General features: G+C 40.8%; 1 protein-coding gene across 12 annotated transcripts in view; it reads left to right on the top strand.

Moving 5' to 3' along the window:
- Positions 1–23,617, top strand: part of RIMS1 (regulating synaptic membrane exocytosis 1) — a 227,620-nt gene that overhangs the window by 47,138 nt on the left and 156,865 nt on the right. For 11 of the 12 annotated variants that reach the window (XM_014949338.1, XM_014949348.1, XM_014949342.1 and 8 more), the window contains exons 1-2: positions 12,476–12,592; positions 14,166–14,177. The gene's annotated coding sequence lies outside the window, so the exon portion shown is untranslated. Of the gene's footprint in view, positions 1–12,378; positions 12,593–14,165; positions 14,178–23,617 lie in introns of those variants that run through there. The other variant, XM_014949336.1, reaches the window with a different exon arrangement.

Raw genomic sequence — 23,617 nt, 5'->3', positions numbered from 1 at the left:
ATTCTTTGTTAACAGTGATTTGATTCTTAGCTTGTACAGTCTCAGTGAGCATCAGGAAGCAAGGATGCTCGCCACAGAAGAGGCTCAATTTTTCTACTGAGAATAATTTCAAGTTCAAGACAATTTTCTTAAAACAGTTATGAACTGTGATCATTTTGTGAAAAAATAGGTAATAAAAATGTAGAGAGCATGCTGTGGGTTTTCTTTCACAAATAGTATTCTTGAGAACATTTAGCTTCAGTAGACAGTACATTAAAAGAAGGAATTAAAATAAATCACAAATATAAAAAGCCTTGAAATTTTTAATTTTACTATGTGCCATGCTTAAAGCATAAAATAAAACCAGCTAATGTTCTTCTTTTCTAATTTTCTAATTCACTAAAATGCCATATGCTTTTCATTTGTGTTTACTTTGGCATCTAGAAGAATGAAGAGAATTAAATAATGCTGGAGACAAGCTTAATCATTATCTTGTGTTTAAGCACTTTGATGGTATATTTAAAATAGATGTGTGAACCCTTTTTGTTCCTTGTAATATGGATATTACAAAGGAAGGTGAACAGGATGATAAATTAGAGATGCTCTCAGCGAGGCTGTTAAATTATTTTTAGGTAGAAGACATATTGTACACACTGAGCCTCAGCTGAATATAATTAATTTGAAACGTTATCACTGTTGTGCTTGCAGTCCTATTGTAATTTTTTCTTCAGTTCTGCATCTTGCTGGCTCCTATCACACCCCTCACTGTGAGAGCTTTTCCTGTTTCGCACGTGTCCTGCTTGTTACCACCATATGGTCCTTAGAATTTCAGTAGCTTTGCTCTGTTTACAGACCACTGTGCTTTGTCATATTTTTGCTGCTCACCCTGCATTGCCATCTGATACCTATCATCTGTTTAACACATTGGATGCCAAAAATACTCAGATTACTTTTTTTTTTTTTTTTTTTTTTCAAACGCATGTGTGAGAGAGACTGTTTCAGAAAGCTGTTTTAATAAACATTGCTCCAATGTAATTTCCTGTTATGCTCAACCGGTACCCACACCTCTCAACTTTCCAAACTTGTAGCAGGTGCCGGATGACAGACGGGACACGCTGCAGTTTAGGGGTTTTTTTTTTTTTTTTTTTTTTTTTTTTCAAACGCATGTGTGAGAGAGACTGTTTCAGAAAGCTGTTTTAATAAACATTGCTCCAATGTAATTTCCTGTTATGCTCAACCGGTACCCACACCTCTCAACTTTCCAAACTTGTAGCAGGTGCCGGATGACAGACGGGACACGCTGCAGTTTAGGGACTGCTGTTTATTTCCCTCGTGTGCGATGCCCCGTTAGCAGCAAACCAGAATGTGTTTAAGCATCTTTTCCCACCGTGTGACTGTAACAAACCCAGTATTCTCAGAGTATAGCAGGCTCTGTTCTTACCCTGGTTGCTAATTGCAACTTTATTAGGGTTGCACTCAGTAACTGTTTTGGAAACTGATTTGACGGGTAAAATACATTATGATTTGCAAGTGTTGGCACTAGTGATGGCTGATGCCATTTTAATCCAGCATTTTAATCTCTCACGATACTGACACCAAAAAAATTGCATCACCAACTGTCACGATGCAGTTAAATTTTGGGGGCAGGTGAACAGAGTATGACAAATGACTGCATCACTGAATTAGAAGTAGAGGAGCCTGCGGCAGCATTTGGATGAATTTTTCATTCAATTGTATTTTAAGATGTAAAAATCTTGACTTGCCAGGTGTTCATAAGCTTAAATTTTAGAAGAGGTGCTCAGAAGCCTCTGTTTCCTATGGTTTCTTGATGGGAACACCAACTAACATCAAGTCACAGTTGTGTACCTGCAGCGAAGCCGTATAACTCTGTGGTGATCATCTACCAGCTTCCCTGGTTTTTGCTGTTCCTGGGGTTTTCCAAACTGACCTCATAGCTTAGAAGTGTAACTCCACATAGGACCAAGTGCCTATAAATGGTGGCAGATCCCTTAAGACTTTGGGTGGTTCCATCTGGTGGGTGGTTACTCTGCTGTCCACTGCCTTGAATGGTCTCTGCTGCAGGTACCTTGGTTGATGAGGACAAACATCCCGGCTTTGTGGGATTCATCCAGCTGAACTTAGCGATGCTACTAATTAATATTGTTCAGTTGGATAAATGGCCTTCTCTCTCATTTTCTCTCTCTCTCATGCACCGTGTCATTAATGTCTGGTGGTCAGCAGCTCTGCATCCAGAGTGAGAGCTAAATGCTGGTACCTGTGTTCCTGATTTTGTGTAGGTGCAGATTTGTGCCTTGCTTGTAAAACCTCTTCCTTAGGATTTTCATCCATATTTCCTGCCCCCCTCCCCCCCCTCCAATCTGTAAAGTCAGCTTTTCTACTGTAAACACCTCCTGCCCCCTTTCAGGCTTTTTGCACTTTTTTCATGTGACTTTCAGTTATCTGCCATTTTCTGGCTGGTTGGTTACAATGTGATGACCGTCTTTAGGAAAAAAAACATGCCCACAGTAGCATACTATGTGATTCAGTAAATTAATTCAATAAATGGAAGAGAACACCATTTAATTCTCCTTTGCTTCACTCTGAAAACAGATTAGGTTTTGTTTGTTCACAAAAATATGATTTTGGTGAAGCTCAGCTTAAATAAATGATATTTGTATTGCATAATAAAATGAAGCTGATGTTTTTGGAGAGAAAATAAATCAAGTTATTCTTTACTCATTGATTTAATGTATTTTAAGGAACATTTGCTGGCAGAGCCACTTCACAAAACAGTGTTTTACTGGAGGAATTTCTGATGGGGCTCAGAGACTGCTGCTCCAAGGAGCATTTTGTGCTGCTTTCAGTGAAGCAGTGGCACTAACGCAGCGTTACGCCGTCACGGGCTGACACGGGTCAGCTCATTCAAGAGGTGTGCTTCACACGTCTTGTGCTGTGTGTGGAAGAGAGCGTGGTGCCGGGTTAGATTTGGTTATATTTAGGTGAATGAAGAAAATGGAGACATCACTCAGGCAGTTGTTAAGGAAACCCACAATACAGTACTTGAAATATTCCACTTTTTACGGCCTGTAATAAAACTAGAGAGGAAAACACCTTGTTTATTAGCTAGCAAAGCAGCAGTAAAGAAAAAAACCTAAAACCCACCCAGGATTAGGTAGCATCCTTTTTATACCTATTTTAAAACTGTCTGTATTCTGTTGGTACTTCCATTTATTCTTTCCCCCTTTTTTTTTTTACAGTTGTTGATTTGGTGGGACTCAGCGTTGGTGACGACAAATTGAGGGAGTGATTTGGTGCTTGTTCTGTGCGTCGGAGGCCGCTGCCTCCTCCCCTGCTCACCAGGGCCGTTTTATTGAATGTGATGTTCAGATGTGAGTGATGAAACGATTGAGGACTATGGTTGTTGCTTGTAGTTTCGAAAACAAGAAGCAGACCCCTGTTTCCAAGGGGCCTCAGGACAAATGTTTATGAGCATTATTTGGGTGTGGAACTATGTGCAGGCTCCCTACCTGGATGAGACTTCATCGTTTATTAAGCCTTGTGCCACCAAATTTGAGCAGTGTCATTATTTGTGGTTAATGTAATTATTTGTGGCCAGTGTAATTAAAAATTTTACTTGGATAATATTAAAAAACTTGTCAGATTAGCGGATCTAGAACCTTTTTCTGTTTGGAGGAGTAGGTCGTTAATGCTAACTCTTTGCTTGAACTTACATCACAAGCTTGTTCGGGGGGCTTTATGTGGAACCTGCTTTTGTGGCTAATCTAAAATGCTGGACTTCTCTTGCAGTAACCTCTTCTGACAAGGCTCTTGTTCTCTGTGACAGCCAGCTGAAGGCTCTTCCACCCCGGTGTAATGTCCATCACTTGAGTTCCCTCTCCACCTCAGAGGGGTGGATCATACATTTTATCTGTTTTTCTTGTATTCTGGATTTGTGTTGCCCTTTCAGTGTTTTCCGTGCTTGTGCTGTGACCTAGAGGTCTTTCTCCTTGTTTTGTGCAAGCCAGCTGGGACATGATGAATAAGGCTCATGCCCTGCAACAGGCACCTGTATTTCCAGGTGCTGGCTCATAACAGAATTGGGTGGAAGCTCTTATATCTCCTTAAAAAGGCCAAGGAAGGGGGCACAAAAGTTCCCAAAAGTGCAAGGGCTCTAGGTCCAGAGATATCGTTGAGATGGAGTAGTACTGGGTGGAAAGGTGTTGTCTCCCTCCTCTCTCAGTCTTGTTTCAATATTTTTGGCCTGTTAAAGTATTCAAATTCCAAATAATTTTTCACTGATGAAATGTAAGTTTTCCCTGCCCAAAAAAATCCACAAAACCCCTCCTAATGCACTGAAACACTTTTAATGAAAAATAAGCCTTCAACTTTTGGAAGTTAAGCTTTTCTGCACACAGTTACCACAAAGCACAGGAACTGTGCTCTTACTTAAGGTGGTGGAAATAGTCACCTGAGGGGAATGGAACGTCTTTTTAGCAGTGGTATCAGTTTTCATATTTTTATGAACTCAGAATGAAAAAAAAAAAGACAAAACCAGTTGATTTAAGTTATTTGCATTTTTCATAGAAGCCATGACATAAGAATGTATGTTTTAGAACAGAGAAGGGATAACCATTAATCATTTTTTCAATGGAAGGCATTGATTCCTTCAGTACTAAGTATATCTGAATGTGTAAGAGCTTTTTAATACAAGACATACATAGCTTCTTTTTGAATTCCTCAGCTATGCCTTTTTTAGTAATTATGCATTGTTTGCTTAGTTATCTGGGTTTTTTTGTCTCTTATATTTCAGAAAGGGTAATGGTCATTTGGGAGGAACAGTGGGAAGCTGGAATGTAAATTCCATATTGTAGATACTGTACGTTTCTGACTCACAGCTCTTCAGCCGTGTAAGGAGGAAGTCTGCTTGTGGGCTGGGGTTATTTTTAAAAAACAAATAGAAGTATATGAAAATAAAGTTTTCCAGTAACCTACATTAGAAAACTTCCGGGAAGCTGAAAAATGACATTTTATGCAAGTTACTTAATGAGCTTGATTATATGCTTGCTGCCTTTAGTAAAACGTTAGCTCGAAAATGCCTGTTCCTTCTGGTGCGAGGTGCAGCCGCAGCCACCCAACTGTGCCTCTTTGCATTTTCTAGCCAAGGTGAGGGACCTCTTGCCCCAGCCTGTACAGTCTTGTGGGGCTGCTGCCGGGGGGTGTGCGCTTGGTCAGAGATGAGGAGGGGACTGGAATGAAGATAACTTGTTTAGAGGGCAAAAGTACCTGTTACCAGTGAACAGCTTTTAATTCCAGCCCTGGTGGCCAGGTCTAAGTTCCCATGTGAGGTCTATAAGTGAAACCTTCTTCTTGGCCGAGTCTGAACGTTATCATGAGTCTCACAATGAGATGCTTTGTGGTTGTGCTGCTCCTGGTTCCTGGCGTCATGGGTGTATAGGAAAATACCAACATTCACTACAAACACTTTGTCCCTCGTGGACATGGGGAAAAGCATGAGTGAATTGCCTGAGGGTCGGATACCAAAAGTAAGTGACTGGAATCATAAAATGATTAAAAGAAATAAAAAAGTAACTTAATGAATTTCTGAATCGTGTTTGGAAATTTGTATTACCATATTGCCTGGAAGCACTTGTCATGGACTATAACCCTTCTGAGTGAGGGTTTTTATGAACGCAGAAAAAAAGGCAGAGTCTTTGCCACAGGGGCAGCCTGCGTTACAAATATAAAGCAAATAATACAATAATAGGAGCAGACAGGGGAGTCTGTATTTTCAGGCCTGATAAGTAAAAGTTTTAGCATACCAGTAACCTAATTTTCGTCCAGATCTTTGTAGGCATCGAGGCAAAGGAGAGTTTGAGGGTGGATAATGGGGTAGTGTTGTTAATATCCCCACATTAGGGGCAGCAAAGGGAAAACCCTGAAGATTCTTGCTTGATAGTTTAACTTGAGCAGAATTATCTCAGCAGTGACTAAGAAAAGACAGGCAGGTGGAAAGAGGCAGTGAAAGTCTTTGAAGGTGAAGACAAGCTATTTATGTTTTATGCAGCAGAAAAAAGGGGCTCATCGGAAGAATACAAAGAGAGAGGTAAAATAAATTAAATTATATTCGTTGCAGGATTGTGATTAGACTATCAGCAGGACAGGCTTGCACTGGAGAGAAAAGGAACTGAGGGATGATCTGATGGTAGCTGAATGTTTAAGCTGACAAATATGAAATTAGCTAAATTTTGGTGTTGTTTTGTGTTGTTTTTTTTTAATTTGCAAAAGTAATCTCCAGGGCTTATAAAGCATTTTGAGGTGAAGGTCTAAATAGGTGTGAGTGCAGTGTAGCACTGCAGTTATTGGTCCCGAGGGGCAAGCAGAATGGAGGTGGTTGTTAAGGGTTGCTGGAGGTAGAAGGAAATCTCTGTTTCAGTTTATGGAGTTTGATGTACGCCTGTGACAGGAGACAGTAACCTGTGCCAAATATTTTGGTTTGGACAGAAGGAGACAAATGTGAAGTAGAGAAACAGACCTGTACGTTACAAGCATGGTCAAGCTGGTGTTTGCACCAATAAAACAGGGAGGAAGCCAAGATCTTGGCATGTGGAGGAGAAAGGGCTGATGCCCAGCAGGACTCGGGTGGTTGCTGGTGAGGTGAAAAATGCCATGAGCGGCAGGTGAGGACCAAACTGAGAGAATAACAGAGTGGGCCCATAGTTGTGTGTTGAATGAACAGAGGAGAATGAAGAAACCTTCAGCCCAGGCAAAATCGGAGATTTTGAGGAATACTTGTTGCTTTTATTATAAAGAACATGCTATCGTGTATGTCATATGTAATAATTATTGTGATATATATTTATTAAAAAAAAAGTGTAGGAGGGAGAGACAAGCCCTACAGGAAATACGAATAGGGACAGATCAAATGGGTGGTAAGTAAAGTCATGGAAAGGGGGTAGAAGCAGCCAGTTTGTGGAGGAGAAAATCCAACACCCTCAAGATAATGAAGGCATTAGCTCTTCCATTTGCATACCTTTGATCAATGCTTGGGTTACTCTTACACAAACATGACCTTTTTTCCTCCTGCCTGTTTCACAGCTTACACAGACCCATGTCTTGCTGGCCTTTGGAGAGTGTTTTTTATGGACAAATACTATTACATTTTCTAAAACGGCAGTTCACACTGAATAAAAAAGTACAGCAATAGTAAAAATAAAGGAATATTAACATAGCATCCCAAATCTCTCAGGAGTACAGTATTTTCCAATATGAGTACCTTCAGCAGTTATTTGATCTTCATAAAACCACCAAACCAGGTGTCATCTGTACTAAAAAGCAACACACCCCAAACGTTTAAAAACACCCTGAACTTCAAATATGTTCCCATGTGAATCTTGCTACGTCAAGCGCTGAGGAGCTGGAGGAGTTAGATATGTTTATTTACTATTCACCCTTAATTTGTCCTATTTGTGCAGAGGGTATAAATTTTAATTTCAGATTTATATGTGATGTGATGATGCATGAAGTAACCAGCACATATATCTAGATTTCTTCACTGAGCTTCAGCTGTTCTTCCAGTCAACACGTACTGGATTCCCCCGAAGCTCCTCATTTCCCTTTATTCAGACAAAACCATCCACAGCATCTTGCCCGGGTTGCCTGTCTTGGCTTAGTGGTTTGAAGCCCGTGTTCCCGAAGCCCGTGTTCCCAAAGCCCATCAGGAGTTGGCAGCTTTTCCCAGCTTCGGCACTGGTGCCAGGGGCAGACCTGAGGTGGCCTGTGGGAGATGTGTTCCCTCTGGGGACATCCACGTGGGATGGGACCCCCAGCTCTGGCAGAGCAACTGGGCACCCAGTGAGAGCCAGGTAATTCCAGCTCATCAATGGTTTTCAGGTCCCAGCTTCAACGCAACAGTTTGCCTGCGGGTTTGTAGATGCAGCCGTTGCCTTCATGGGCATATTAAATACCCAGAACTGCTGGAATTCTGGATGGTTTGTCCAGATACATTACCCTACCACGGTGTCAAGGAAGTACTAGTCTTTTATACATCTACAGCAGAAGAAAATGTGTGGGGACAAATCTGAGTTTGCATTTTTGAATTATTCTTCTTTTGTTTTGGGAAAGATTGTCTAAGCTCTGTGTGGTTGTGTTTGTGTGGTGCGGGTGAAGAGGGGAAAGCACTGCATTTTACTCAGCTTTTTCCATACATGCAATAGCTGCTGGGGGACAGTCGCTTGAGCCTCTGTCACTTAGAAGGTGGTGCTTTTTCTGCTAACATGAACTCATGACAGGGCATAATATTTTTATTATGTTAAATCAGGTGTTTATGAGCCCCAAGATTGACTCGTCTAAGTGGGAGAGCGATACTGCAATCTGTAGCGCCATCTGCTGGATTTTTAAGTAAAAAATATAGTTTCATGCTACGTTTAAAAATAATTTAAAATGTAGTGGTGTATAAAGGTGACCCAAATCTCTGGCATTTTTAGAAAAATCTGTGCAGATACAGCATAAATATGCAAGTGCACCATTTTGCCACTTCTAAATCTCAAATGTATATGTGTGAATATTTCAGATAGGTATACACTATAGGAATTTAAAAGTGAAACAGAAAAAAAGCAATAAAATGGTCTGTTACTACTGTGTTACAGAACACATCTGAAAGGTGATTTTTAACAATTATTATAGATACTATAAAATTTGAATGAATTTGATTTCATACTTGTGTCCTGATGTGCGTGGAGACCGTAAGAGGAGTACATGTGCAGCGCATCGCTGCCTCTGGCCGTCCTCTGCCTCCTGTATTTCTCACTTTTGAAGGAAAATGTCTATGAAACTTCTTCAGTCTGGCTTATATAGGTCCAGTGTTAAGTCCTGGAATAGTTTTCTCTATTTTTTGTTCTAACCTTTGTTTTATTTTTTCCCCTTCATCTTTGGAAGTTGTGTGGGTGAGGAAACCTCCTTTTTCTGGCTATGCCATTGACCTCAGTAGCAGAACTAGATGAGTTTTGGGGTGCATTCTGGAAAATGGTGTGACTATATGCATATATTGCTCTTACATAGTAGCTTGCTTGCTCTTTCTGTCAGAAGGCGTTGAATTGCTATCTGCCTCAAGAATGCCCCAATCCCTTGTATCATATGCTGTTATTAAGTCTTTAACCTAACTCTTAGGTGTTTTTTTACATTAAGGAATATTTAATAAACTTAAATTTTCTTTTCATCTGATGAAAATGTGCTCTACAGCCTGGAAGTTAAGGACCAAACTTGAAAAATATTCATCTGTATTTTAGTTCTTGCTTAATACTTAATATACTTCTATATAAGGCAAACCTGTTGGGAGGGATTAATTCTCAGCATTGTAGAATAGCCATAGATTCTGAGATCCTGTCATTCCTCAGAATGGTGGGAAAGGTGATCAAAACCTTGCAAAAGAAGTGATTGAACCAGACCTGCCCTGGGTCGCGTAAGATTCTTTCTGCTCCATGACTTCTGCGACCGGTTCCTCCGATTCCTTTCCTGCTGTAGATAAAACGTCAGGATTTCTCCAGCGATGCCGAGCCTGACGTGGGAGATGAGCACTTGGGTGTGAACTTGGTGGAAAGGGTCTTACACTGATGTGGGAAGTAAGAAATCTATAAATAAGTGCTACTTATGTATAAAGAAATGAAATCTCTCACTCAAGTTTTGCTTGGCTGCTGGTGTGTTCGGCTGCCCCTTGGTGCACACAGAAGGGCAAAATATAGTTGTATTAATGCACTTCCTGAGCTTGATACAAGCTTGGAAAAAAAATCAGGTGTAGACTGTCTGATTGGAAAAGAACAGGAGGAGGAGCAGCGCTAGCTGTTACCTTCCCTTCCCATCTTGGTGAAGAGCCAGAGCTTTTAGTCCTGCAGCAGTGGAGGAGAACCGAATTCAGTTTCCATGGTTCCATTTTTTTAACAGAATATTTGATTTAATAAGAAATTTACCTACAGACCTCTCCATTATTTAATTGCATTCTTTAAGCTGGTTATTATACAAATTCCTGAATGCCTTCAGTTGTTTTTATGCGTTGTAAGTGAACAGCTGTGTAAGATAAGTTAAATCATATGTGTAATCCAATAATGTGGCCAAAAGTATTAAGTTTCTCTGGTATTTTGCCTAATTCTTTTGACCTATTTTTCTCATCTTACTCAATACTGTAAAGGTTTTTTAATCAGGTTAGTAAAAAAAACAAAAATAAAAATCAAAAACTCCGTTGCTACTCCTGCCAAGTTTTTCATTAGCATAAAGCATTAAGTATAATGCATCATGTTTGCAGTGGGGGAGAACAGATTCTTTGGCTTCTTTGGTTTTGCTGTTGCTGCATCCTCACTAGAATGTGCCTGTATAAAGTCACTCTCTTTAGTATGAGAACTGGTTGATTTATGTAGTTACAAGTGGTGATATTCCTGTCCAAATGGATTATGTGTATTTTACCACAATTCTTTATTTAATTTGAATTACAATTTTCTGGGCTTAAATATAATCTTAAAGTAAAAATATGCACCAAAACCATATTTCCTACAAATAGCACTGATTACTTGGATCTTAAAAGTCAAAACAAATCCATGGCACACATACACACGCACAAAATCCCACAGAACCAGGGAATTGTCTCAGTAGAAATACATTGGTGGAAGGGTGTGGGTCTCAAGGCTAACTAAGGGAGTGGGTGCTTAGAGCAGGAAGCGGAGATGAGGGACGATCATCAGAACCTCTGTAGAGGTCATGTTATAATCTATTCAACCCAGGATTCCCGTTTCTATTAATACCCTATTTAGCTTTTCATGATCTTTGAAATATTACCCATGAAGACGTAGATGTGAAGCAATACAATGTGTGTGAAGAGCCCCTGGGCTGTGTGCGAGGGGGTGAAAAGGCCAAGCTGCTCAAGGTGCCCTGTGGGACCCTGCCCCTCGGGGGCATGAGGTCTTGGCCGAGCTCATGACAGCAGAGGTTGGAGGTTGCGGTGCTGTCCTGGAGCACCCACAGACCTTTTTCTTTCTCCTGTGATTTGATGAACAGTAGGATACTTAACAGCTGAGATATGGTCCTTTCAAATTAGCTTTGGGTGGGGTAAATTAAGATTCATGGCAGCTGAGCTCCTTACTGCAAAAAGGATGATCGTGCCCTTGACTGGTCTTTTTCGCTTCTGCCTTCAGGAGGTCGTGTCCAACCTCCCGCCCAGGCCCCCAGCACCCTGCTCAGAGCAGAGTGATTGGGGAAGCAAAATGATGGGGAAAAAAAAAAAAAAAAAATTTTTTGGGGGAATTAATTTTCTGGTTCAGGTCCGTGGGTTAGCTCACTGAGAGGGATCGGGGGATGCCAAAATCAGTGCTCAAGGAGCAGTAACAGCAGCCGGGAGCTGGGGGGGAGAGGGGCTGCCCCTTTTGGGAGTGCCTGGACCTTCAGCTGCTTCCCCTCTGGAACTTCATCTTTGCCAAGAAAACCTCAGAGAAACCAGCAGGAGAACACGTTTCTCCTCAGAGATAATACCATGATGAGAAATATTTTTATCACTAAATATTTTATTATTATTATTATTGTTCCTGACTTACAGAAGGGGAGGTGAAGGCTGGGGGGCTGGGGGCTCCCCCCTGCTCAGGGGTCTCTGTGGGGAGCGGGACGCGTGGCCGGTGGGTGCAGTGTCCGGCTGGCTGTCGTTTGGGCAGTCGGAGGAGAAATGCTACTTCTCTGAAGTATCTGCCAGTTTTTTGGACAGGCCAGCATTCCTCTTGGGCATCTCTGTACCTGCTAATATTGCTCTGTGCTCCTACGGCTGAGCTGGAGGAAACATCTGCAACCTTGAGTGGTCTCTCAGACCTACCAGGGGGGAACACAACAGGTTGGTAACATATAGATCTGACCAAGAAAGCTGTTCTCCTGTTCTTGTAGGGCCAGTGTGATTGTAAAGCGTGTTTTGAAATCTTTGTGTTAGTAATTTAGATTTATGAGAATAGAAGTGTGCCACTATAACTGAAGATTGATTTATTATGCCTGCTGTATAAATAATGTTCATTAAAAAGCAATGTAAATTTGCTCAGGCAGTTATATTTCTGCTTTTATTCTGTACGTGGTAGATACCTCTGTCTATGCATTTATTTTTTTTGCCATCTCTTTATATTTGGATCAATTTCTGGTCAAGTGAAATGATTTTCTCACGAGCTTTGAAGTAAACCTAATAGGAATACATATGAGTGTTATAATTTCCTTCCGATTCTCCTGCACAGTCTTCCATGTGCAGTGTGTATGTGATACGAGGTACAATTATTATTGTGAACATGCCAAGAATATTAGGTAGAGTTATAAATTGAAAGAAAGAAATACACAGTAGTGTTATTTCCTACTATTCTTGCTATATAAACTTTTTTCTCATCTATGCAGGAGGTTGCATCAACAATTTGAAAGCTATAAAGAGCAAGTAAGAAAGATAGGGGAAGAAGCCCGCCGTTACCAGGGAGAGCACAAGGATGATGCTCCAACATGTGGAATCTGTCATAAAACAAAGTTTGCAGATGGTTGTGGCCATTTGTGCTCTTATTGCCGGACCAAGTTTTGTGCTCGATGTGGAGGCCGTGTCTCTCTGCGATCAAACAATGTAAGTCCTCTGATGTGTACTCTTAAGAAAAAGCCTCCTTGACATTGTCACGCTGCGGATTGTTCACCTTAAGTTTGGCATTTCATGTTTCATTTTACTGAGGTGTTTCATTCATCGCTTTGTTGCGAGGTGTGTGTAAAGAATAATAATGCATTTAGTGATTGTGGAATCACAGAGTTAATTAAAACAAAAGAATACATAGTGTGTAGTTTTACTGAATGATGGCTTTAAGAAAACATAACCTGTTTTGCATAGAATGAAAGAAAAAAACCTTTTGCTCAGGTAAATCGCCACATTGAGAAATTTTTATTGAACTCTTATTTCATTTTAGATTTCTTTTTCACAGACTTTTTAATATATATTTATAGATTTTTTTTTTTTTACATAACATCAGTCAATTTTTTGGTTAGAAAAAAAGCCTAACCACTTTTACCACAGTGAGAGTCTTCTATCAATTTATTTTGAAATTATTTTAAGCAGGAACACTACAGATAAATCCCCCTCCCTGAGCCCCGCACGCAGTGAGCGGCAGCGGCGGCCACAGCACTGGGGGGGCTCTCAGAGCACCCCCTCTGCGGGCAGTCCCTCCCCTTGTACCCCAGCAGCAGGAGTTACAGCTGCAATTCAGTCAGTAGTTGTGGCTGATCAGCCAGTACTGTGGTACCTTATAAAATATTTTCCAAATATTCTTTTAATGCATGAATAGTTTTATTATCTTTCATATTTTTTCTATTTAAAAAAAAAAAAAAAAAAAGGTGAGCTAACTTTTTGCTGTGGCTTTAAGGTGCCAGTCTTTCGTAGAGGAGATTCAGCAACGCTTTTTATATCAATATAAATCAGTTAAAAGTGGTCACGAATTTTATAGCAGATAATCATCTTCACAAGATGAACTAGTTTGTGGCCTTTTCGCTTTCTTTGAGCTAAACATCAACTGAATATGGCTTATGAAATTTAATGTAAACAAAAAACCAACCCCCTAAGAAAAACACTATTTCATCTTTATTTTGGAAGTTTCCCATAGACCTAAAGTACTTCTGAGTCATTAAATTAAATTCATATTCTGATTAAATTATGTGATTATATCAGACATAAATTTTCACGTTATTTCAATATAAGTAGATGCATTACATTGCATCACCTGCAGGTGGTGTCAATAGAGCAAGTCTATGAAAATATGGTTTACTGTGATATGTTAATGTTAGAGTGCATATGATACAGCTTATCTTTAATCAGGAAAAAAATGAATATATTTTAACTATTTTTCACCAACTGTTTCAAGTCACAGAAATAGAAAAGTGTCCATTCATTTGTAACTTGCCTTTTGCTTGTTATATTGTTCATGCTTCTGCGGGTTAGAGTGGGAAAACATGTTTTATACATATGCAGTGGTGTAATCTTTTTATTTAAAGCTCTTTTTTTTTTTTTTTTAAATTTATGTTCTTATCTCTTTGTAGAGAGTTATTAGAATTGCATTTCTTTGAAATCTGTCTATTAATACTTGCCTATTTTATTGTTTTTCTCTTCTTTTTTTCTTGTCTCTTTTTATTCTGCTTCCTTGGATGCTTTCCCAAAGGAGGACAAAGTGGTTAGAATCCATGCTTTTTATCATTTATTATTATAATGTTGTTAGTTAACTGGGAAACACAGTAATGTAAAAAAAAATGAAATTCTAAAATTTCCAAAGGAGAGGGGGGAAGAGCAGGAATCCTATTGCCCGGGCCCTGCCCATCCCCTAGCTGAATACACACTTCAAAGATATAGCTCAGCAAGGAAACCCAAGACTATTGTCTGAATCAGGACAATAAAAGAAAGTAATTAATAGGTGGGAATTATTAGTAGGCTAAAAAGTAGAGGAGGTAATAAAGTACAATAAAGCTTGATTTCTTAAAAATGTCTTTGGTGAACAGTATGACTTTTTGCATGCAAGGTCCTTCCATCAGCTTCAGGAAATCTAATTTAGTATTTTAATTGTAATTTTACATTGATTGTAGTGGTTTGCTGCGTTTCACTTCTGGCTGCAGCAGAAATTCAGAGAACTCTTGTGGAATCAGCTTCTTGATTTTTTGCATTTGAAATCATTTGCGTGGGGGAAAGATAACCTCTTAAAACCGGGCATGATTCTAGTGAGCGAGGTGGGGGGAATCCTTTGTGAGGGTGTAGGTGCCCGTTCGGAGCCCTGCCGGCCTGCCTTGGGCCCGGCTCCTGGCCTGTTCCCGGCGGTGCCCGGTGTGGAGCAGGGGAGGGCAGGTTTCTGATGGTCCCTATCACCAAGCGGGGCACAGCGGGGGGCAGGACTCCAGCAGGACGGGGACCATCCACTGACCTCCTCTGCTCAGGTGGGTCCCCCAAAGCTGCTGTTCCAGACTTAACTCCGAGCCTCAGGTGGTGGGGATTGGCACCCTCGGCTGGACTTCAGCTGAAAGGAGGGCCGGGTCATTACAGCCCAAGGTAGCTTTTGGGGTGTGGGTGCTGGTGTGATGAAGAGGTGATACCCCCCAACACGTGTCATAGCGTAGCCATCACCTGCATGCCACGACTGTGAACACCCAGAGGAAATGGTGTCTGTCCCACCTCCAGGCCGCAGTCAGAGCGGCCCGTGGTCCTGTGGGGAGGCCATTCACTGTGTTAGTAATGTTAGTCTTCATCTCAGCACTGACTGGCTTTGGAAACCAAAAGTACAAGTGTTTTCTTTCCTTCCTGTTACCTCAGTACTCGGAGACACTGTTGTTGGAGGTGGCAGCCTATTCTCTGTACCTCCATCTGAAGCACCAGAGCATTGCTAGTACAGGATTGCACGTGGGACAGCATTGCAGAGGGAAGTCACCTGGGTGCTTCGAGGAAAGGTGTCAGGAGTAACCACCTGCTTTTAATATGGCACAAAGTGTTCTAGGTGCTGTCAGTTCCTTATAGAGGGTCTGCACCTTCGCTCTGGATCCTTCTCGTTCTGTTCTGTACAGAACCAGCATTTTAATTGCCGAGATGGTAATGGGTTCAAGTTTCTTCTCTCCATTCCATTCGCTCTCCTTGCGGGCAGTGCAGGAGCCGGCAAAACATCTGGCTGGTGCTTCTCCCTGGCAGAGTAAGGATGTAAAAAACTTTATAGATGAATGACAACTGATTTAACTCAGCACAGAAGCATGGGAAAGTAACGCTGATTATCAGTGCTGAAATGCTAGAGATTCCCATTTCTGACCTGGGTTTCACTGAAATGATTTTCATTTTAGTGTAATGTCAGTGATTTGTACTTGGAAAGAAAGACGACTTGGAAACATTTCCCTCATTGTATGTCAGGTGTTTTCACAGGGTGTTTGTAATTTAGTTCCTTTAAATTATGCTTAAAATTTGCTTACATAATGGCTTGCTAATTTAAGCCTTAACAACTTGAGCACATATGCCGTGCAATTCCGCTGTGTACAACGGCAGAAGCTGTTAATATTGTCAGAACAAAATGTCTGGATTGTCAGGAGTGTTTCTACATGCCTTTCACAGAACTCTTATGTCAAATTGTCCATCAAAAGGCTAATTTATGTAAGTTCTGACTAATGCAGCTGCAGAACCAAAAAAAAAACCAAAAACTGTCAGGAGGCGGTAAAATTACATAGTAAATTGCAAAGGGATAGCAGATAAATTCTCTCTCTGTAGCATATACTGCAATTTGTTTCCTGAAAGACTTGGCGTTTGTATGCATCAGGGAGGCAGCACTGCTTCTCACTAATTGCTCCCTAGAACTGCTGCCCCCAGCAGATAAAAGAAGGAAAAGGGAAAAAAAAAACATCATCCAGCAAGAAACTGAGGAATTCTGTCTCAACTGAGATGTAGAGCACTTTCTTCTGCTTTCTGAGAAGTTAGTTGACTGTCAAACAAATCCAAGTATTAACATTTTTAAATTAAATCCTTAAAATTAGCTTGCACTTCACTGTTTGCTGAAGCAACGTGTTTGACTTAAATACCTGTTTTTCAGTGTCCAGCTAGCAAAAATCATTGATTACTTCTTGCACCCAAAAATCAGCAGGCAGCTGATACTCAGGCTCTGAAGTTAACTCCATCAGAGCTTCTTCATTTCATGGCTGGACTGCAGAAGAGTCACTAGACAGCTGGGAATTTTTTGGTTTTTTTTTTCTTTTTCCCTATAGCTTTAGATCAGCTTTAAATCACTAACTACTCACTCATGCTCCTTGTTTTTTTAAGTTTAGCAAACTGAATTCTGGGGCTATTTTGTCACCCCAAACCCAGACAGATTTTAGCTAAAAGGAGATCTTGCTTCAAAGAGAGATTTCATAAGATTTATGACCTATTACGCATTATGAGAAACCGACAAATAGCAGAAAAAATTTCCAGAGAACAAAGTAATTATGAGGACTAGATGTAATCTGTGCTCTCTCTTGCTCTCTATTTCTCTTTTTAATATAAATAACCTTAATCCTCATCCAGGATTAAAATTCAGTGTATTTTTAGCAATGCAATGTCCTAGATAAGAGATACTTCCATCTATGTTTTTATATCTTGTATATCTTTTGCATTATGGAGCATTTTGTGATTTTACTTAACAGATGGATAGTTCCATCTATATACCTGCAGTGCTGCAATTAGTGAGAGTTTAGGGTAGTTTGTCATAGATATACCTGAGGTACATGATTTTAGTAAAGATAATATGTGAGTTGGACGATGGAACAGTATATGTCAAGCCAGAAAATCTATAAACAAAGTTTCTGTAATATTTTGTGGTTTGTTTGTTTTTTTTTCCATTCCACTTGCAACTCAGCCTTCCTATGGAGATAAATTGCACCCTCCCCCCCAAAACTGTGATTATAAAATGGTATAAAATATCTGTTACTGGTTGTTTAATGACTGGTAAGAGATTAAGTGAAGATCTGCACAAAATATAATCTGCATTTTCTTAAGGTGCAGGTAAAACCTAATAATTCCAGATTGAAGTTTCCAAAGAGCTGCAAGTTATTTAGGCTGACATTTAATCACTGTGCAATTTCAGCATTCCAGCTAAAACTCTCCTCAAGTAACTTACATGCAACAGGTTTACAGAAAATGTGGAATTAGATGTTATTTTCTCAATGATCTATTAGATTTGTAATTAACTTGCCCATAAAAAGCAGAATCCTGTAGCAAACCCTTTGAATTGTTGAGTTTTCTGCAAATGATTGGGGATATTACACTGTCAAAAGCTGTTTGTTACTGAGAAATACAGATTAATGGCGAAGATGAGCAGGTGCTGAGGCTCTCTAAGCAGATGAGCACACACAGAATGGTTGTGTTATGACCGGAGGAAGTTTCTGCGTGTTGCTGGGGTGTTATTAGTGGTCGTGCACCTTGTATCTCTGCAGTGTGGGGAAAGCAATCAAAACCCACGGATTCCACTCCTTACCCATGCACGCATCAGCAAAGTTAATTTTTCTCACTGTAACTTTTTCTCTCTGGCCAAACAGCTTCTGCAAATGGGGAGGGGGCAGCTGAGGGTCCATCCAGCAGACTCTTCCCAGTCTGACAGCTTTGTTACCCTTTGGGATTATTTGGAGCAGTCCTTTCAGCTGCAGAGAAGGCTGCTTCCCTGGCCAAAGCAGGGACAGATGGGTGGGTTTAAGAGCCCACGGAGGCAGGTTCCTGCCTGTGTCAGTGCAGTGCAGCAGGAGAAGACACAGGGTGGAGTGGGGAATTAAACAGAGGAAGATTTCATCCACATCCTGCTTTTCCCCTGTGCTTTCAGCACAGATACAGCCTTACTCTTGCAGATATGTGAGTGTCCTACGTTGCAGGTTACACCCCTTTGCTGTGTACACCTGAGTAGATGTTTCTCTGCTCAGAAAATAAGTGTTTAGTAGAGCCTAGTGTTTGTGTTGGAGGAGCTGCCCTCTTGGTCGCTTCTATAGACTATTAAAGAGGAGGCTGGTGAGGTGTCCAGCAGAAATTAAGTCAATACATTTACCTGCCAGACTGCGTAGGAATCAGAACCCCTAGGTTGTATGTGAGCTGTGTCCACGCTTTCCCTCACCTGCTGGAGGAGGTGAGTGTCCCTCAGAGTGGTTCAGCTTGCTCTGAACTGAGCTAACTCCGCTCAGCCTTTCTCAGCTGTGGTGCCACTTTGGGGTCAGAGCCTGTGGTGGCCTCGTGCGGTACACGGCACTGTGGGGTTCTCCAGCAGCCTCCTCAGCCTCCCCCGGTGAGGGTGACTCCTGGGCCATCCCCGTGTCACACCACACAGCTCGGCGCTGGGGGAACGGTGAGGCACTGCTGGTAGAACTGGAGGCCAGCGTGGAGGCAGCTGAGTCCTGCTATAGATTTTCATGAGTTACAGGAGGAAATCAGTCAGCAGCGATGGCCTGTAGACAGAGTCGGGAACCTATTTTAGTCTTATCTCAAATGAAATTCTGTGTGCTTGGTCTGAGTCTTCTGTGCAAGCCTACGCCTTTGCTCCCCTGCAGGCAACCTGACAATCCACACAGCAGCAGATACTTTTTTAGCCTTTTGTCTCCTACATAAAGTGACCTTCTCCAAAGCGGGTGTCTATGGTCTTCTGCAGTCTGTGATGTGTGGAAAGTTGTGAATATATTCTGCTATAGAGAGTTCTATTTTTATTTTCCCACATTAAAGGCAAGCATGGACAAGAAAATTTTGTATGTTACTGAAAATTGTACTAACCCACAGTTCAAATTTCAATATTTTATTTAGGATATAAATTATTAGTGCTAGAAAATTCTTTTTCCATTTCTTGAGCATAATTCATAGATCTTTGAAGACCAGAATCTTTTTTTAACTCCATGACCATGCAATCAGACACTCAAAACTCTTGTTCAAAGTTTGCTATATACAACCTTCAGGTAATAAGAATGGTCTAGTTCAACTGATGATGAGTATCCAGCTTCATAAAGATCAGTAGTCAGCTAAAGGAAGTTATTTAACTAGTTTGATCTAGGCTAGAATGTTAGAGCCTTCTTGGGGCTAAGATGGTGATTGGAGAAAACCCAAGGGGGTCTGGTTGATTTAGGAGAAAGCGCGCTTTTTTTTCTTTTCTTTTTGTATAAAGCAGCTGACTGACAAATTTGGGATACAAAAGACTTATGCAGAGTGTGACATTCCATGTTGATCTGAAACCTTTCTGTTCTGTCACATTCTGGAAGCAGCAATGGCTTATAAGGCTGGCAACGCTCCTGTCGCCGGTGTTCGGGGGGAAAAAGTTTCCTGTAGTTGTTGAACTTAATGCTTCAGAACAGTAGAATGGTTCTTATAGTTCTTGTTTTCTTAAAATAGGCAGGAGACACACACACACAAAAAAGTAGTGAAGGATTTGCCAACAAAAGGCTGCAGTGCCACACGATTATTACAAAAGCTGCTGGGCATGCTTTGTTTCCATTTAGAGCTTCAGTGTCTCACGTTCCATCTGCCGCTGGTCTCTGCTCCGTACTGAGAGCCCTGGTGAGCTCATTTGTTGGATGGTTTGTCACAGTGCACAGTGTGTTTGTAGGCTTGTTAATGCCTGGTGCTGATTTTGTCTGAAGAGATGCAAAGCTTGCCAAAAAAACATTTTTCTTAGAAGAGAAAGATAACCCTGAATCCTCAAATGCCTTCTTTCTTTCCTGAAGAAAAAATCCCAAAGAAAAAACCCCAAACTGAGGACAGGAAGTAGTTTCCTCTGAAATAAGTTGTATTTGTGTGTCACCTCTGTTCCAAATGCAGTAATCTCTGTTATGGGTCAAGACAACATCCCGATTTTGATGGTTTCCTCTTCATTCCTGATATTTGTCTCACTTTCTCCCTATTGCCTCTCTCTGAAATTTTCTCCTCCGCTTGTCATTGCCTTTTTAACTTTTCTCTTCACCCTACTTTGAACCTTTCTACCTGTTTGCCTGTGTCCTCTTGGACAGTCTTTCTTCCTGGCCGCCTCGTCCCACAAGTCTTCCCTCTTTCCCTGTGCTCTTTTGCCTAGAGACAATAAAGAGCTGAAGTGGTTAAGAAAAAGTTATTAAAGACAACGGGGCTGTCAGAGTCTGACCTCCAGTAAACCAGTCGTGTTTAAGCTGGGATAAACCGCTGGTTTTAGTAATCATCTAAAACTTACAGAGACAACCAGAGTAGAACAGTGCTAACCTTATTAATCTGTAGTCTACTGACCTGATTAAAGTATTTCAGTATAGAGTTAAAATTAATTATAAACTAGAGAGAAATACAAATGAATGATGAAACTCACATTCTAGAGACAACAGATATTACTGAAATAAAATCTAGAAAACCTTTCATAAAACCCCATGGCTGTGGATAAGGGTGGAATTGTCTGATTTTTCTTTTATGTCTGTTTTGGATTTAAATAACTAAAGTTGATTTGTTTGGCTGGGATGATTCTGGTGGCTATATTATGTAATCTGAATTTAAAAAAAAAAAAAAGTCCAAAGATGGATTCGCGAGAACATGGAGGGATCAAATCATAACAGAGAGGAATGGTTCTGTGCACAGAAAGATTATCAGATGGGCTGGGCAAAATGATCTTTTCAGTTCAAAATGGTCAAGCTTATTGGACCAAGCAAAGGGCCGATGTATCTGAAAGTCATTTTTTTCCAGATGTACCACGTGATCAGGAAAACTCCTGCTTTCTGCAAATCCTGTGGTTGTGTTTAGCCTTCATCTACTTCAAATATGACTGAATATATGAAATACAGCTCACGTCCATATGCAGGAAAGGTGATCCAAGTTTAGGCAACAGCAGATGGACCCCACCAGCTCTGGAAGCTGTTGCTATGGAAGGCTGCCTTCTACCAAGGAGGAAATAAGGGTGTTCTCTCCTTAGCTGCTGATGTAGTTCTCTTTACTCTAGATAAGGTGTAAGTGCCCTGGGAGCTAGCACTTAAGAGGAATCTAGCTGGCCTTAAATTTCTCCTAGCTCCTGATACACACATCCAAATGAGTTAGCTGGTTAAAAAGATGGCTTGTACATCCTGTTCAACAGACACATCAGCATAAAAAGCCTTAACCAATGTGTAAATGTGGACTGAGGGCTCATGGTCCCTGTATTTGTACCACCATGGAGTAAGCATCCCTCTATTTCTTAAAATAAAGAGGCAGGATGTCCTTCACTGTTGCCTCTTCCCCCCATACCCTTAAGTCATCACTGTTCTATATGCCTTTTATTTGTTTAGGAAATACAAAGCCTCATTAGATATCTGTGAATACACAGGTAAGTGCAGAAGATCAGAATGATTGTCTCATCATCTAGCAAAGTTCTGATCTCAAGTTTTGAACCTGTTTTTGTTACAGTAGCTTCATTGGATAATGAAATATCATTACTGTTTGGATTTCCCAACTGTAATGTATGTCTTCTTACCTTACTGAAACTTTCCTCTTTCCCTGCGTGTCTGCCAGTAGTATTGTAAATTGAGGGTAGCAAGCTTTGGAAATTGATACTGGGGATGGTCTGTGAATTGGCTGTCAACAGTCTGTGGTTTAGATCAGTTAAAAAATTTATAATATTCTTAAGCTGGCACAAAATTCCCACTGCATTTTCCTGCCCCATTTTCCTTTTCCTTATCTTTTAAATCTTCCATATTCAAACTTAGTTGTTCATCCCTTTCTCAGTCACCCTGTAGTCTTTACTCTCCTAAAAAATCTACACTTTTCCTTACCAAAAATACGTTGTTTTTCCCAGCTTTGTTTTCTTATTTTGGTTTTTTAAATCTTAGATATCCACTCAGATTTGTTGTAGAACACTGATATTCTCTCTTCCCCTTCCTCAAATCTTCCATCCCAGATTTACTGAGATTCCTTTGTGCTCGAGCTTGATAGCACAGATAGCACAGACTTAACCAACTTAGCCTCAGACTCTGCACCTGGAGCCAGAGGTGGGAGAATTAAGAGAAAGGACCATGGACATCTCAGAAGGTAGGATCAACAATGATGAAATGTAAAAAAACCCCAAAAGCCAAAAAACTTTGTCATCCTTTTGGTAAGGGAGTAACTGCAAAATAAGGTGTTGAGCCAACTCATATGTTACGCTGTGATTTCTGAGGACAGTCTGGTAGCTTCTTCAGAAGAGGAGGTCAGGTGGCTGCTCTGCACAAGGCAGAATGTTGCACAGAGAAAGTGTTTTTTTGCTTTAAAAATAGCTGTTATAAGCATTTAAGAAGTTGCAGAGATGATATCAAAGTGGGAAGAATATGCCTTCTGTAATTATAAACATTCCATGCATTTACATGCATAACAAAAAATCAAGCTTAAGTATTTTTAATTGTGTGAAGAAAGCTACGAACTTAGAGGCTGAGTCTGGGACAGACTGTGAATCATGAATGTATACAACATGTATAGGGCATAATCCTACTTGGTGCTTTGTCAAAACCCTTACTGGGCAGTACTAACTGGTGCAAAATACCCTTTTATAAGTAGGTACCATGTGATACTTTACATCTCCCAAGTATGAAATGTTCTGTCTAGCTATATTTCCACCCTGGTGATGTTTTTTTTTTTTTTTTTTTTAATTCCGAAAAATAAATATTAATAATATGAAAATAATGTACAATCATATCATATGAATTTTATTCTTTCACTGGGAATGTTTGGTCTTGCTTAAGAGAAGTTACAGCATGAAGGATCAAACTGGTAGAGGTTTCTCATGATTTTGTTTATTTAAGCTTACCTGTCCAAGTTTTTTGGGGATTGTGTTTAGTAGTGTATCTGTATGCGATAGAAGTCTCTAGCAGATCAGTTGGAGACCATTTCACATTGTTGCTCCCAGCCCCAGGAGGACATTGGTGAGGGCACTGGCTGTCCCTGGCAGAGGTGTGAGCCCGGGCTGTGTGCGGGACTGCCCGGGGGTGGGGGGACCATTCCCTTGGTGCCACGCTCTCCCGCACTCAATCCCTCACCTCGATTTCACAGTCTGGCCGTAAGGCTCTGACAACCTTATTCTAGGCTCTGTGTGGACCTGGGGGTGTGGGATCTCTAAGCAAAACTCAGAAGCAGAACTTGCCAGCACAGGAATGGGTGGGGAACAAGGGAAACTCTTGGTAAGCAGAGCTTATAGTCATTCAG

Source organism: Calidris pugnax, unplaced genomic scaffold, assembly GCF_001431845.1.
Source record: "Calidris pugnax isolate Ruff unplaced genomic scaffold, ASM143184v1 scaffold132, whole genome shotgun sequence".
Classification (NCBI taxonomy): Eukaryota; Metazoa; Chordata; class Aves; order Charadriiformes; family Scolopacidae; genus Calidris; species Calidris pugnax.
This window is presented reverse-complemented; position numbering and strand designations above follow the sequence as displayed.